The sequence below is a fragment of the Panthera onca genome, chromosome C2 (genome assembly GCF_046562875.1).
Source record: "Panthera onca isolate mPanOnc1 chromosome C2, mPanOnc1 haplotype 2, whole genome shotgun sequence".
In the NCBI taxonomy this organism is placed as follows: Eukaryota; Metazoa; Chordata; class Mammalia; order Carnivora; family Felidae; genus Panthera; species Panthera onca.
The window spans coordinates 38,441,615-38,457,102 of NC_138347.1; the positions used below are offsets into that span (position 1 = coordinate 38,441,615).

Sequence of the window (15,488 nt, forward strand, 5' to 3'; positions counted from 1 at the left end):
AGCACAGAGCCCAAGGTGGGGCTGAACTCACGGACTGCAGGATCATGACCTGAACCAAAGTCAGCCACTTAACTGACTGAGCCACCCAGGCGCCCCTACCTGGGGATTTTTTTAAACGCAGACTTAAATTCAGAAAGTCCAAGATGGTGCCTGAGATTCTACATGCCCAGCAATGCAATGTTGCTGGTCTGAGGAATACACTTTGAGTAGCAAGGAATCTGGATATTACAGGTCATTAGCCAGATTGTTGTATTTTACTGTGAGTGAGGTGGGAGCCATGCAAACAGTTTGAACACGGTAGTGATGTGATCTTCTCCCTAGCTGCTATGAGTAGACTGTCTTGGGCAAGGTTGGAGGTAGGGAAACCAATGAAAAGCCTGCTGAAATAAACAGAAAAAAGGTGATAATGACCTAGACAGAGGCAGTAGACATGGCAGGGTAAGAAGTGGAATTAATCCAGGTATATTTTGCAGGTGGAACATATAGTATCCATTGATGGCTTGGTTGCATAAGCAACAGGAAGATGGTGATTGTTGACTTTTGAGAAAGAAAATTATACAAGCAGCAATTTTGTATCAGGAAAGATCAGGAATTTTTGGACATTTAGATTGGGGATATTTACAAGATATGTAAAAGGAGATGTCAAATATATAATTCTGAAGTTCAGATAATGAGTCTTCATGGGAGACATAAATTTGGAAATAATTAGAATATAGATGGTTTTTATTTTATTATTATTATTTTTTAATGATACTTGTTTTCTTTTTTTTTAATTTTTTAATGTTTTTATTTATTTTTGAGACAGAGACAGAGCATGAGCAGGGGAGGGGCAGAGAGAGAGGGAGACACAGCATCTGAAGCAGGCTCCAGGCTCTGAGCTATCAGCACAGAGCCTGACATGGGGCTCGAACTCACAGACTGTGAGTCATGACCTGAGCTGAAGTCGGACGCTTAAATGACTGAGCCACCCAGGTGCCCCTGTAGATGGTTTTTAAATATATGAGAGTATAGGCATCACCTATGGAGTGATTCCCAATAGAGAACCACTCAAAGTACTGAAACACCACAACTTTTAGGGAAGTTACAAGATATGGTTAAAGCAGCAAACAAAACTCAAAAAGAGCAACCAGTAAATTTACAAGGAAAATTGGGAGTCACCAATCCCAAGAGCCAAGTGAAGAAAGTGTTTCAAATGTTTAAAGGAAGAATCAATGGTGTCAAATGTTGCATGTTTTTAAGTAAGATGCAGACTGAGAATTGACCATCAGATTCAGCATTCTGAAAGTTACTGACGACCTTCACAAGAACAGCTCAGTGGACTTGTTGGGACAAAAGCCTGATTTGAGTCAGCTGAAGAGAACGGGAGTGGATACATTGAAGATTGGATGACTAGGCAATTATTTTGAGTAGTTTTGCAGTAAATGAGAATAAAAAAAACTGGGTGTTCATTGGCAGGGAAGCTAGTCAAGAGAGGGAATATTTTTTCTAATGTTTATTTTATTATTTTATTACTTTATTTTATTTTATTTTTGAGAGAGACAAAGAGTGCCAGCAAGGGGGGAGGGGAGGCAGAGTGAGAAGGAGACACAAAATCTGAAGCAGGCTTGAGGCTCTGAGCTGTCAGCACAGAGCCTGATGTGGGGCTCAAACCCATGAACAGCGAGATCACAACCTGAGCCAACATCAGATGCTTAACTAAATGAGCTACCCAGGCATCCCAGAGAGGGATTATTAAAAGAGGAGAAATAATATCATGGTTGTATACTGGTAAAGAATGCCCAATAAAGAAGAAATTTCTAGCAAAGTAGTGGTAAAAGGTGACAGGTATGGAGTGACATGTCTGAGTAGATGAGAGGGTGTGGGAACTACTACATAAGAAAAACACAGGCTTTAGAAAGATGTATGGAGTTACTTTATTCCAAGAGTTTAACAGAAGGACAAGAAGTATGTATGGGCAGAAAAGTGAGTAGATGTGTTGGTGAGAGTTTTCTTCTGAGTGTTCCTTTTTTGCTCAGTAAAATTAGGAAGCACAGTTTTCAGTTAGGAAAGAGTAAACCAAGTGATAGAGGTTTGATGAGTGAGCAGAAGGTCTTGAAGAGTCATCTAGGCTGTGCAAAATGAATGTCCTTGGAAAATATAAAAATCCTGGTCAGAAGTAAGGACTCAAAATTAGCGGCCATGAATTTAAAGTTATGGCAGATAATCTTTGGTCATTCTTCCTCAGATTTATTTTGTCACTCCCTTAAAATACCACATACTGCCTTTAAAGTTAGTTAATTTTTCATGTGCATATTCCAAGTTTCATTGTGGCATCCAGGGCCATGTATTTCATAATTCTTGTATTTTTTGCATCATTGATCACAGTGCATTCAACCTCATTGCTAATTGATTGATCGATGATTTTGGTGATATTTGAAAGGTAACCATGGAATGTAGAGTTGGAAAAGTCTTAGACATCATTGAATCCATTCACAGCATTTTGTGTTAAAAATATTAAGAGTTAAATTGATTAACAAACTGGTCTAAAGACACACAGTTGATTCAGACTAGGTATCATAAAGTAGTGAAGGAACTATTTTTTAAATTTTTTTAACATTTATTCATTTTTGAGAGAGAGAGAGAGAGAGAGAGAGAGAGAGCAGGGGAGGGGCAGAGAAAGAAAGAGGGAGACACAGAATCCGAGGCAGGCTGCAGGCTCTGAGCTGTCAGCAAAGAGACTGAACTGTGAGATTATGACCTGAGCCAAAGTCACATGTTTAACCGACTGAGCCACCCAAGGTCCCGTGAAGGAACTTTTATGATTTATTTTGGAATATCTCATTTCATATTGGCTCCTTTTGTTAAAACCACAAGTATTCTTCTAATCACTGAAAATGAGAGGCAGAAATTCACTTTAATAATTCCTTAATCTGAGCCACCTCTATCTAATCGTTAGCTTGCAATAAGAACTATCATTGGTTAATGTTCATTTCATTCTAGATAGTACACTAAATGCTTTGTAAGAACAATTTCATAGTGTTCCTACATAAATCCTATTAAATGTAACTCTGTTAAAGATGGAGAATTTGAAGCTTACCCATTATAAAAGACTTGCTTAAAATCACACAGCTTGTAAAAGCGTCATGAATTCAAACCCAGATCCACACTCCCAACTAGTTGAAGATAGTGATTCTCAAGCTTTGAAATGCATCAGAATTGCCAGAACATGTTATTAAAACACAAACTGCTAAGGAAGGCTGGGTAGCTCAGTCAGTTAAGTGTCCAACTCTTGATTTCGGCTCAGGTCATGAGCTCCTGGTTCGTGGGTTTGAGCTCCAGATCCAGCTCTGTGCTGATGATGTGGACCTGCTTGGGATTCTCTCTCTGCTTCTCTTCTGCCTCCCCTGCACTCTCTCTCGCTCTCAACATACATACATAAATACATACATAAATAACAAAAAACACAGATTGTTGGGCCCCATTTTCTGATTTTCTTAGTAGGTTTGGGATGGAACCCAAGAATTTGCATTTCTAACAATTCCCATGTAAATGCTGCTGCTTCTGGTCCAGGGACCCCATTTTGAAAACCAAATAGGCTTCTTACAGTCTCATTTTATATATACAATATAAATACTATATACATATATATATATATATATATATATATATATATATATATATATACACACACACACATATATGACAACATATAAGTTGTATATATGTGTACAATTATATATAAAATTACATATGTCATAATATCTCTATACAAATTGTATATATATGTATATGTATGCATATACACACATTCAATTCCTGAAATTTCCAGTGGGGGAGAAAACAATCAATTTCTATTAAGGTCCTTTTATCATTTCATAAGTTTCTGATGAATCTTGCTTGAATCACTTGCCTAACTATGGCCTATTCATTGTGGAAAATATGGGTCTCTGATTTCTCTGCCTGGGTCTGTGCCCACCTCTGGGGAATATAATTGACAACCTCATCATAACTGTATTCAGTGAAAGTGATGGTTTCCTCAAGAAAGGTATTCTGGCATACCAGAACATGCTTAGTGTACTTTTATCTCTCTTTCTTTATAATAATATAATTTACCCCTGGTGCCCCCTCAAAAACAACCATATATTTATTTTGAATTATTGTTTATCTAGTGTTCTCCTAACACTTCTAAGCTTGAGGATGTGTAGTATATGTTACTCATCTTTTTATCCTTTATATGAATATATTTTTCACAAGGAAAGTTTTCAACAAGGGTTCTGGTATGAACTTGATTTAATGGAATAGGCAAAAGCAAACCAAAAACCAATGTAGAAATGCACTCACACACACACACACACACACACACACACACACACACACACACACATCTACAAAGATACAAGGGAAAAAATCATTTCAGGAATGCAATGCATGCTATTGGAAATTTTCATTTTCTGGTTTCCTTTAGTTCAGAATTCTAGATAAATTTCTCCATAAAATCTTTTTTCAATATAGCAGTTACTAATAAATTCAGTGTATGTATTAAAAATAAAACCTGGGACAGGTATTTGATAACATGGCCAAAGCATGGTTGATTTAGGGCAGTGATTCTCAAAGTTTGATGTACATTGTATCACCTAGGATTTTATTAAAGTGAAGATTTTGAGGGGCACCTAGGTGGCTCAGTCAGTTAAGTGTCTGACTCTTGATTTCTGCTAAGGTCATGATCTCACAGTCCACGAGATTGAGCCCTGCATCAGGCTTTATGCTGACAGAGAAGAGCCTGCTTGGGATTCTCTCTCTCCCGCTCTCTCTCTTCTCCTCCCCTGCTTGCACACTCTCTTTCAAAAGATATCAATAAACTTGAAAAAATGTAGATTTTGAGTCAGTAAATCTGAGGTAGGGTCTAAAATTTGGTGTGTCTAACAAATTCAGAGATGGAACTGATAAGGCTCACGTGTAGACCACAGTTTGAGGAACAACAGCTTAACCTAGAACACAATGTGAGAATCACATCAAACTGTGGGCATATTTAGTTTAGCCAGAACAGGATTGCAACTTTTTCAAATGACTTTAAATGTCTTCTTATGAACTTGAATGCTCCCATTTATCTCGTCCTTACTATATTACTTTAGAATTCGTCACTTCTCAAATTTAAATTATCAGCTTGCCACCAGTGAATATTTATAGTTTAGATGCCTGTTCGTCAATTCCCTCTGTTCATACTGAAAGATTCCAGTGACTCATCTGAATGTTTGCAGGAGAGACCCTGGATGTGAAGTGCTTCCTCTGGGACTACAAAAGTGAGAGATTCCTGTATTCTTGTTAAAATGTTCTAGTAGGTTTAGATCTTACTCTAATCATTTCCAGTAGTCTCTATTCTTCCTACAATGGATGGAATATATATAGTAGAGGGAGGGGAGACAGTGGGAAAGAGAGAGACGATAGTTTGCGGGATTTTAATTTTTAGAGAACAGCAGTCTGCAACCTTTTAGACTTTCTCTTTAAGAACTTGCCATGTCCAGATCAAAGGAATTTATTAGGCTTTTAGCTCTCCTGTTTTTTTTATAGCTCAAAATGAACAAATTTTCAAGTACAAAAGAAATGCTTTAAAAGAGTTCTTTTAGTCTTTATTTGAAATCCCCTGCTCTCCTTCAGTTCACAGATATGGCGTCCACTGAATGGAGGAATCAGACTACTACACTTTGATCATTTCACTATCTTGTTTGATTAGTGTTTTCAAACTATGGAGTTTATCAGCAGGAGGCAGGTTGATCCCTGTGGCTTATAATGGGCAAAGTATGGGGGAAAAATAGGTTTTTAGAAATCGTTTAAGATCAATCAGTTTCCTCCTTCTTCAAGGTTTAAAAATAACATCATGGACAGATAGACTTTGACACAGAATAAGATCAGATATTTCCAAAGGGAAAACTGACCAGCATGTATGGTGCACTTTTTTCCCTCTTTCTCGCTTTAAAATGGTGACTTCTGTCTTTAGATTATTACAAACTATAATCAAAATCCTTTAAAGAAAAACAGGAAGCAAGAGGTACAACTGCTCAATTTTAACTTTCATTTACTGAGCAAACATCACTTTCAGAATGAAGGTTAAAGTTATTAAAAGACATTTCAGGAGTTCAGCTCTTTGGGGGAAGGTACCGAATTGTGTTGCGTGCATCAGTTTTAACTATTGTCGTGAACTTAGGTTATTCGTTGTCCACATAGGGATCATTAATTTGCAGTTCCATAGCTTAACTCAGGAAATAACTTTGCCTCTGATAATAAATTAATCCTGAAACATGGGCTTTCTTCTTTGATATTTTGATGATATCTTGAGTGACAATGCTGTGCAGGCTGTCAGCCAGTGACCTTTTGATATGGTCACATATCAGCTCAAGGGATGACTTCCTTACAGATCTGGGGAATGCTGTCTAGTTACAGATTTTTAAATTGGTTGGGGGGGGGGATGATTGAGATCATGTAGGACTTTCCAGTGTAAATAAATTTAGCTTTCAATTTGAAATATAACTATGGGCACAGAGAAGTAAAATTTAAAAAAAAAATGCTTAGTTAGGCCAGATTCTCAATGTACAAGTTGGCCTTGGGTGTATCCCTCTTCCTGATGTTCCAGTTCCTGGATGTTCCATCCACTGGGGGCTCTGCATAATGGAGCCAATCTTGGTAAACTGGAGCCTACAGTTGTTCACATTACAAAATGGCTAGCACTCTTCATAACCCCAGTTGTGTGAAGGAAAAAGACATTCTAGATAAACTATTTCATACTAAAAAGCAAAGGACCACTAGTCAGGCGATCAAATGAGAATCTTAAGGAAAACAATCTTAGGTATCTTTACAAAATAAAATGAAGATTATCCCAAAGCCTATATAAAATACTTTTGGATTTTATAAGCATTCCAAAAGTCATTGTTTTAAAGTTTTACCAAAATAGTCATTGTTAATTTTCAGTTTTAGTTTCAGACAGAGACAGTAAATATAAATACAGTAAAACCTAGGGTTGCGAGCGGCTTGCTTTGTGAGTGTTCTGCAAGATAAGCAAACATTTCTAATAAATTTTAAGCTAATAAACGAATGATGTCTTGCAATATGAGTAGTGTGTGATGCCGAATGTCACATGATTATAATTGAGCCAATGGTTCTTGAAATTCACTTTGATACATAAGTACTTTGGATTACAAGCATGTTTCCTGAATGAATTATGCTCACAAACCAAGGTTTTACTGGTGCATGTAATATACTATTTTCTTAAACTAAAAGCAAGATGCCATTATATACTATTATTTTTTCTTGTGGTTACCTATATAGAGGAGGTAACTTTATTGTTTGTTTGTTTATTTATTTATTTATTTATTTATTTATATCTTACTTCCCAAGAGATTACTGTATTTGACTTCCTTGGGGACATTTCAAAGTTTGTTCGAATAACTCTGTACCAAATTTCTGTGTTAATTGTGTTTTCAAAACAAGATTGCTAACTATATTACATGCAATATTTGATAGAGGAGATTTATATCTGTTCACTTATTAATTACTGATAAATCTTTTTTAACAATTAAATTTTTTTTTTTACTTTAAAATGCCAAGAATGTAGGTGATTTTTGGTGTTGTTGTTGTATTTGTTGGTACCAGATACACAAAGAATGGGATAATGGTTAAAAAAAAAAAAAAGGCAGTGCAGTGAAAATTGAAACATAGTTTCAAGAAATTTGTTAGTCAGAAATTGATCTCTTCTTCATCCTCAAAATTGCTGCTTCCCTCCCAGCTAATGGGCAGTGGTAATAATCACTAAAATGGTCCTGTTGCCTCAAATATTCTCTCCCACTCTCTTTCCAATATATCCTCTGAATTGAGTCCAGCGTTTTCTTCAGAAAATGCAAATCCTCTCATGCCACTCCTCCCCTCTGATTTTTAAATAACTCTCCAGCTGTTCCCAGCCCACCTTTCCCGTGTAATCTCCTTAGCACTTCACCATTCCTCCCAGATGGAGCATCTTTAGACCCCTGCAAGTGATATTTTTTCCTGCCTTTGCACATGCTGTTCTTTGCATGAGGACCTTGTGTTCATTCTTCAAGAATCTGCCTAACCATCTTACCATCTGGGAAGTGTTTGTTGACACCTTTTCTTCTCACTTCCCCCAAGAATAGTGAACACTCCTCCTCCCTAGTTCCACTGAGCATCAGTTATAGCACTTACCATGGTACATTGTGATTGTTTAATCGCCTGTTTCTCTACTAAAATATGAATATTGTGAGAGCCAGAGCTGTGTTCTATTTCCGGAAAATTTACACACACCTCCACTACCAAAGTACAAAATTGCAGTAATTTCTAGTTCTTTTGTTCCCACGCCTGCAACCTTCTCTTCTTTTTGCACTCCATATCTTGGACATTGGCATTAAGAACATGGAATTGCCCTAACTAGATACTTATTGTGTGTATGGAATATACAATTCATGGGAGCAGTTAAGTGTAGTGATAAGTGGTACAAGCTGTGTGTGTTTTGGAATCCAGAGACTTAACCCTTACTTATTCTAAGATCTTAGACAATTTCTTTAACCCCTTCCTTGTTCCTGAATTTCTTCAACTACCATGGGGATGGCAATAGGAACTATCTCCTAGGGCTGTTGTGAAGATTATTCCATACTCCGCTGAAGCTAAATAAAGTTGCAATGCACACACAGCATGCTGACTGGACTCTTTTTGAATTTAGGCTCCGTAGCCTTGATGGTTTCTAGCAATCACACTATATTCTCACTCCGTTCACTTTTTCAGTTAGTGACGTTATACCTCTCCTTTCTCTTCACCTTCAACACCTCTCTCGCTATTCTTTCTCATCTGATGGTTCTGCTTCCCATTTCACTGAAATGAACAGAAGCAATCAGAATTGAATTTTGCACAATGTTCCACCAATACTTCCATCCACCTATTAAACTCGGCTTGTGAGGACGCCTGGGTGGCTCAGTTGCTTGAGCCTCCTGTCTCTTGATTTTTGCTCAGGTCATGATCTCACCATTTTGTGGATTTGAGCCCTGCATCCATCCCTGCACACTGATTGCATGGAGGATTCTCCAGCTCTTTGCCCCTCCCTCACTCACGCTGTCTCTATCTCTTGCAAGGAAACAAAAAACAAAAGAAATCCAAAAACTCAAACTCTGCTTGTGCACACTGTTTTTTCTCTTACCACTATTAATAGCTGTTAACTGGTGAAAACCAACACCTCCATTTGTGTACAGACCCCATCTTCTCTCATCTAGGGCTGCTACAGAGCCCCAGAAAGGGTCCTTTCTTTTTCCCATATCAGCAGTTTTTACTTACCCCGCCCCTGAATCTTTCCTATCAGCATAAAACCTTGCATGTAGTTATTTTTTCTCTCTATATTTTTAAAATAATTATTGGCCCTACTTCCTTTGTAGCTACAGCCCCACTTTTCCTTCTGTATGTTTACAACAAAGCTCCTCAAAGGAGTTGTCTATACTGTCTCTTACTCCTGTGCTTTTATGCTAGCTTGAACTCCCTGCAACCAAACTTCCACTGCCACCACTCCATCAAAACTATTTCAGTCAGCATCAGTGGTAAATGCTGAGTTTCCATCTTACTTACTTAAACAGAAGTATGTTACATGGTTGGTCACTAACTCCTAGTGAAAATATTTTATTCACTTCCCTGCCACAACCCCAGCCTTCTACTTTTCCCTTCTTCTGCATAGAATGCTCTTTCTCAGTCTTTTTTGGTGATTCCTCTTCATCTGCCCAGACTCTAGACTTTGGCTCAGCCCCAGGACCCCTTCTCATTTCTATCTATTTTCCTTTAATTGGAAATGCATGCTTTTAAATGCCATTCAGAAGCTGGTGATTTTTAAATTTGTATCTATAGTGATAGACTCTCTTTTGAATTTCAGACTCACATATTCAACCGCCAGCCTCAGCTTTTGTATCTAAAGGCATTTCCAAACTAGAATATCCCGAATCGAGGTCCTTCTCCTCCCTTAAAATATGTGTTTCTTTCACACCCTTTTAATTTTCAGAAAGTGGCAATTCGATCCTTACAGTTTCCTAGGACAAAAAAAAAAAAAAAAAAAAAGAAGGTATTCTTTACACCTCTTTCAATCACACCCTACTACAGACACATCAACAAAAGTCCTAATGATCCCACCATCCTCATATACCCAGAATCAATCCAATGAACTACCCTCCCACACAACCACCGTGGCACAAGCTCTCACCATTCCGTGCCTTTACAGTAGTCTCCTCCTCTACTGCCAAATCCCTAGACCACTAGAGAATGCCTGGTACGCAGTAGTGTCTCATTCAATATTTGTGACTAATTTTTAAAGTTTGTTTTAAGTTTATTTTTGAGAGAGGGACAGAGAGAGTGAGCAAGGGAAGGGCAGAGAGAGAGGAGAGAGAGAGAGGATCTCAAGCAGGCTCTGCACTGTCAGCATGGAGCCCGATGTGGGGCTTGAACCCACAAACCATGAGATCATGACCTGAGCCGAAACAAAGAGTCAGACACTTAACCGACTGAGCCACCCAGGCACCCCTAATATCTGTGACAAATTAAATGAAGTAGGAGCTGTTATTATCCTTTTCAACCACCTTCCATATTCTCTGGTGTTAAACACAAGTATTTTCTATTTTGAATGCTGCCTAGAAGCATCGGACAGGTTTTAAAGGGTCACGATTTGTAAAAATCTTCACTTTTTCATAAGTGGAGTGGACATTTCTAAAAATATGAAAATACATTTAACTCTCCGTTTTTGCTAAATATAATTTTATTTTTGATAATTCTAGAAACATGAAAATGTAACAACATGGAATCATTATTGATACTTTCCTACAGATAATGGGTACAAGTTTGCTTTTAATGTTGGTTCTTTATTATCCATTACTTTACTGCTAATTGTTGTTTAAAAATTTTTTATGTGTATTTATTTATTTATTTATTTTTGAGAGAGAGAGAGAGAGAGAGAGAGAGAGAGAGACAATGAAGTGGGGAGGGGCAGAAAGAGAGGGAGAGAGAGAATCCCAAGCAGACAGGCTCCACACTGTCAGCAAAGAGCCCTATGTGGGGCTTGATCTCACAAACTGTCTCCAAAATCAAGAGTTAGACTCTTAACCAACTGAGCCACCCAGGTGCCCCACTGCTAATAGTTGTTAATGAAAATAGAAGGTCTGTTTTGCCAACTTTTTTTATTCTTTTCACTAAAGTCTTTTGTTTTTAAAAGCATTATTTTTAGGGTGCCTGGGTGGCTCAGTCAGTTAAGCGTCTGACTTCAGCTAAGGTCATGATCTCACAGTTCGTGAGTTCAAGCCCTGCTTTGGGCTCTATGCTGACAACTCAGAGCCTGGAGCCTGCTTTGGATTCTGTGTCTCCCTTTCTCTCTCTGCCCCTCCCTATCTCACACTGTGTCTCTCTCTGTCTCAAAGATAAATAAACATTAAGAAAAAAATTAAAAGTGTTCTCTGTCATCCTTGTAATTGACCATTCTCCCATTGTTTCAGTAGGAAAGTTAATATATTTCCCTTCAAAATTTTGATTATATTGTACCTCTCTTCTCCACTTTTAATGTTCTGTTTTATTTTATGTTATTTTACTTTATTTTATTTTATTTTGAGAGAGGGAGAAATAGCATGCATGTTTGCACACAGGAGCGAGGGAGGGGAAGAGAGAGAGGGAGACACAGTATCTGAAGCAAGCTCCAGGCTCTGAGCTGTCAGCACAGAGCTCTATGAGGGTTTTGAACTCACGAACTGGGAGATCATGACCTGACCTGATGTCAGACGCTCAACCAACTGAGCCACCCAGGCGCCCCTAAAAACATATATTTTTAAAGGGCAACATTAATCATAATAAAATATTGAACTCAATGTATCTAAAATGTTATTTCAGTATGTACTCAATATGAAAATTATTACTGAGATTTTTTTTGCTTTTTACTTACGGTACATTCACTTCAGACTAGACACATTATAAGTGCTCAGTTGCCACTGGTGGCTAGTGGTTGCCATATAGGATAGTGTAGCTTGAGGTACAATCCATGCAAGTACAGAGCACTTTTCTTAGACTTGCATACCAAGGGATCACCCAGGAGGCTTCAGCCAAACCTAGATCTTCCTCCTTGAATTTTCTTTCTGTGGGGCACAGTCAGTACTCAGGGAATATTCTGATTTTAGGAACTGTTATTCTTCTAATCTCCTTGCCCCAAAGGGCTTAAATCTACTCAAGGCAGACACAAGAACAGTGAAGGGCAAAGAATTTGTAATCTGTCAGACCCACTTACTATCTAAGTAATCTTAACTCTCTAAATATTTCCTCACTCAAAAAAATGGGATTCATAATGTTACCTTCCTCATGGGACTGCAGTAGAACTAAATGATAACATGATGTCATTGTCAATAATTATTGCTCTATATATGGTCACTGGTATTATCCTTTCTTCTATATCTCAACCTATATTACTTAACCTAATTATACATTAACAATGTTACCTCATAGTAGATCTTTAACAAAGTTTTGCTTATGGGAAGTACCTACAAATTAAATGTCAAGGAGTTTTTACAGAAAATTTTTGATATGTTCATATTTTAACAATCTTAGAAAATCACCATTTATGTGATAATGGTAGACAACAGTGGAGGTAATTTTTTTTCCCTCCATGGCTTTCTGTTATTCCTCCTTCTAATAGTAGCAGAAAATGACAGGAGGCCTGGGTGGCTCAAGTGGTCTGACTCTTGGTTTTGACTCAGGTCATGATTTCACGGTTCTTGAGTTTAAGCCCCACATCAGGCTCTGCACTGACAGCGTGGGGTCTGCTTAGGATTCTCTCTCTCTCTCTCTCTCTCTCTCTCTCTCTCTCTGTCTCCACCCCTCCTCTCTCTCTCTCAAAATAAATAAATAAGCATCAAAAAAAAAAAAAGAAAAAAAGAAAATGACAGATATAAGCCACCAGCTTTACTATTATCTGCCCTAATAATGGGAAAGATGGATCATGTTTCCCTTGTGCCTAATTTTTAAATTTTTTTATTAAATTAATATGCATGGTGTTTAGGCAAAAATAAGATTATTGCTTTTATTATCTTATAATATCTATATCTATATCTTATCTATATCTAATAATCTTTGATTATTAACTGAAAAAAGTCGTTTATAACTCACCTATTTGAATGTCAATGCGTGTGACATGTGGTTTATACACTTCTGATTCTGTGCAATGCCTCTGGTTGTTCTCATTGTTTTCATAGTCAAATGGAGTTATTTCTTCAGAAAGAAATGAATGTGGATTTTATAGATGACAGAATACATATATGGTAGACTTGACTCAAATTTTCCCGATTGGAAAATTCAATTTTCCTTTTTATTGTTTTAGAAACAAGTAATTTCACCTGATAGAATGTAAATGTAGTTAACGCATTCCCTGTTTCATCCGTTAAAGAGCTTGTTGACTTCAAACTTGTTTACTGTACCCACTCCCATCCTCAACATCATTTCCATCATTTTATCTTGACATTTCTAGTATTCTCCTTGTGCTAAGGAAAGCTTCTTTCTTCAATAATTGATAAGATAAAGAAACTTAAGACTTCACTACTAGTTCATTTTTTACTTAGATGGTCCTGCAGCCATCAGTTGCAGCAGAAAGCACATTCTTTCCCCAAGGCCAAAACAATTATCTCTGACATCATAAAAAAGTTAAACTGGCACTTGTGAAAAATGCTTGATGCATTTCACTCAATGAAAAGAGCAGTAAAATGTTAAAGGTCTTTTTGAAAGTGGTATCAGGAGGTATGGAGCATAAAGAATATGCAGCTATAATGCATATGTGTATACATACACACACAAAGAGATAGAGAGAGAGAGAGAGATCACAATTTTACTTGCATTCTTGAAATCTGAGCAATGATTAGTCAGAGAGCAATTGTGATTGTCACAGAGAGAGTGATATGTGATTTTTGCTCTGAAAAATTTCATCACCGTGTGAATGCCTAAGTCGTTTAGAGCAGTTTCAAAGAACAGAGAGACATATAATCAACAGTAATATGGAAAAGACAGGCATAATAGTATGAAAGGATAGGATCTCTTTCTTTCAGGTGGCCCTACAATAACAAATCTCCAAGCCTAAGGATAATAAAAATACAGTTGGTATACAAGCAACAGAATATTTCATTTTTTTTTAATTTTTACTTTGTATTTTTTAATGTTTGTTTTATTTTTTATGGAGAGGGTGGTAGGGCAGAAAGAGAGGGAGACACAGAATCTGAAGCAGGCTCCAGGCTCTGAGGTGTCAGCACAGAGCCCGATGTGGGGCTCAAACTCGTGAACTGTGAGATCATGACTTGAGCCGAAGTAAGACACCTAACTGACTGAGCCACCCAGGCACCCCCAAACAACAGAATATTTACAAAGCAGCAGCAACTGAGTATTACAATACAAAACACAGAGCACAAAGCACAGACTACGTTTTTAAATATATAGATTACTTTTTGTTTGTTTTGGGTTAAAATCTATACCATTATGATGAAGGGGAAGCAGCAGCATTTATGGAAATACTGCTCTGGGAGAGTTCTGGGTTTTCTTCTCAACTGCACTACTAACTAGGATCTCAATATACTCAAATTGTTTCCTTGAGTTTCAATTTCCTCATCTGTAAAATGAAAGAATTAGATCAAATGCTTTCTACGGTCTTTTCCAGCACAAACATTCCCCAGTTCTATTGCTATGTTACAGACCTATTTCTGGTCCCAGTGGAGAGGATATAGAACTTACAAATCTGGGCTCAGTGAATAGTGCACAATAAATGATCAGTACTCTTCATGTGCTTTCTCAGGTTCCTGTTCACATGTGAATTACTTTTTCCAGTTAAAAATGAATCTATAAAATTTTGTTATCCAGGAAGTAGAAATAAGCCATACAGTAATTTACATATTCCTTTTATTCCATCTACAAATAGGAGAATGCCTTAAATTTCCTGCTTTTTCCAATCTCAGGTATCCCAAATGCAACCCTTATTCTAAGATTCTTACTCAATGTCCATTAGGGATGGTTTCCAAATTGCTGTTTTTCCTGCAGATGACATTCAATTTTCCCATTCTTTCCATTCTCTAAATTATCCATCCACAACCTTCCATCATTCCTTCATAGCTTAGCTTGCCAATCAAACTCAATTTCTCAGCAATTTACACAAACAAAAGCTCCCAAGAATATAGGATGAAAGCTGAACAGGAAATGTTCACATTAAAAAAAAAAAAAAGAGTTCAATATGATGGCATATGTGACCTGAAGTTGTGTGGGAATGTTAAATCTGAGACAGAGACACATGCTATAAATAAGAGAGATGAAGAAGCTATTTAGCAAGAAAGCAGAGACGTGAATAGAGCTGTTGTCTATTACAGAACATTTGAGTGATTATGTTGTGGTCACCTTTGTTTTGGACCCTATTCTTCCTGCATTCTTACTCTGCTCTTGCCCTTCTTATGATAAGTTGTTGGTCCCCTCTCATCCAT

General features: G+C 37.4%; 1 protein-coding gene across 3 annotated transcripts in view; it reads left to right on the forward strand.

Moving 5' to 3' along the window:
- Positions 1–15,488, forward strand: part of CADM2 (cell adhesion molecule 2) — a 1,075,089-nt gene that overhangs the window by 681,860 nt on the left and 377,741 nt on the right. The gene's annotated exons all lie outside the window — the stretch shown is intronic.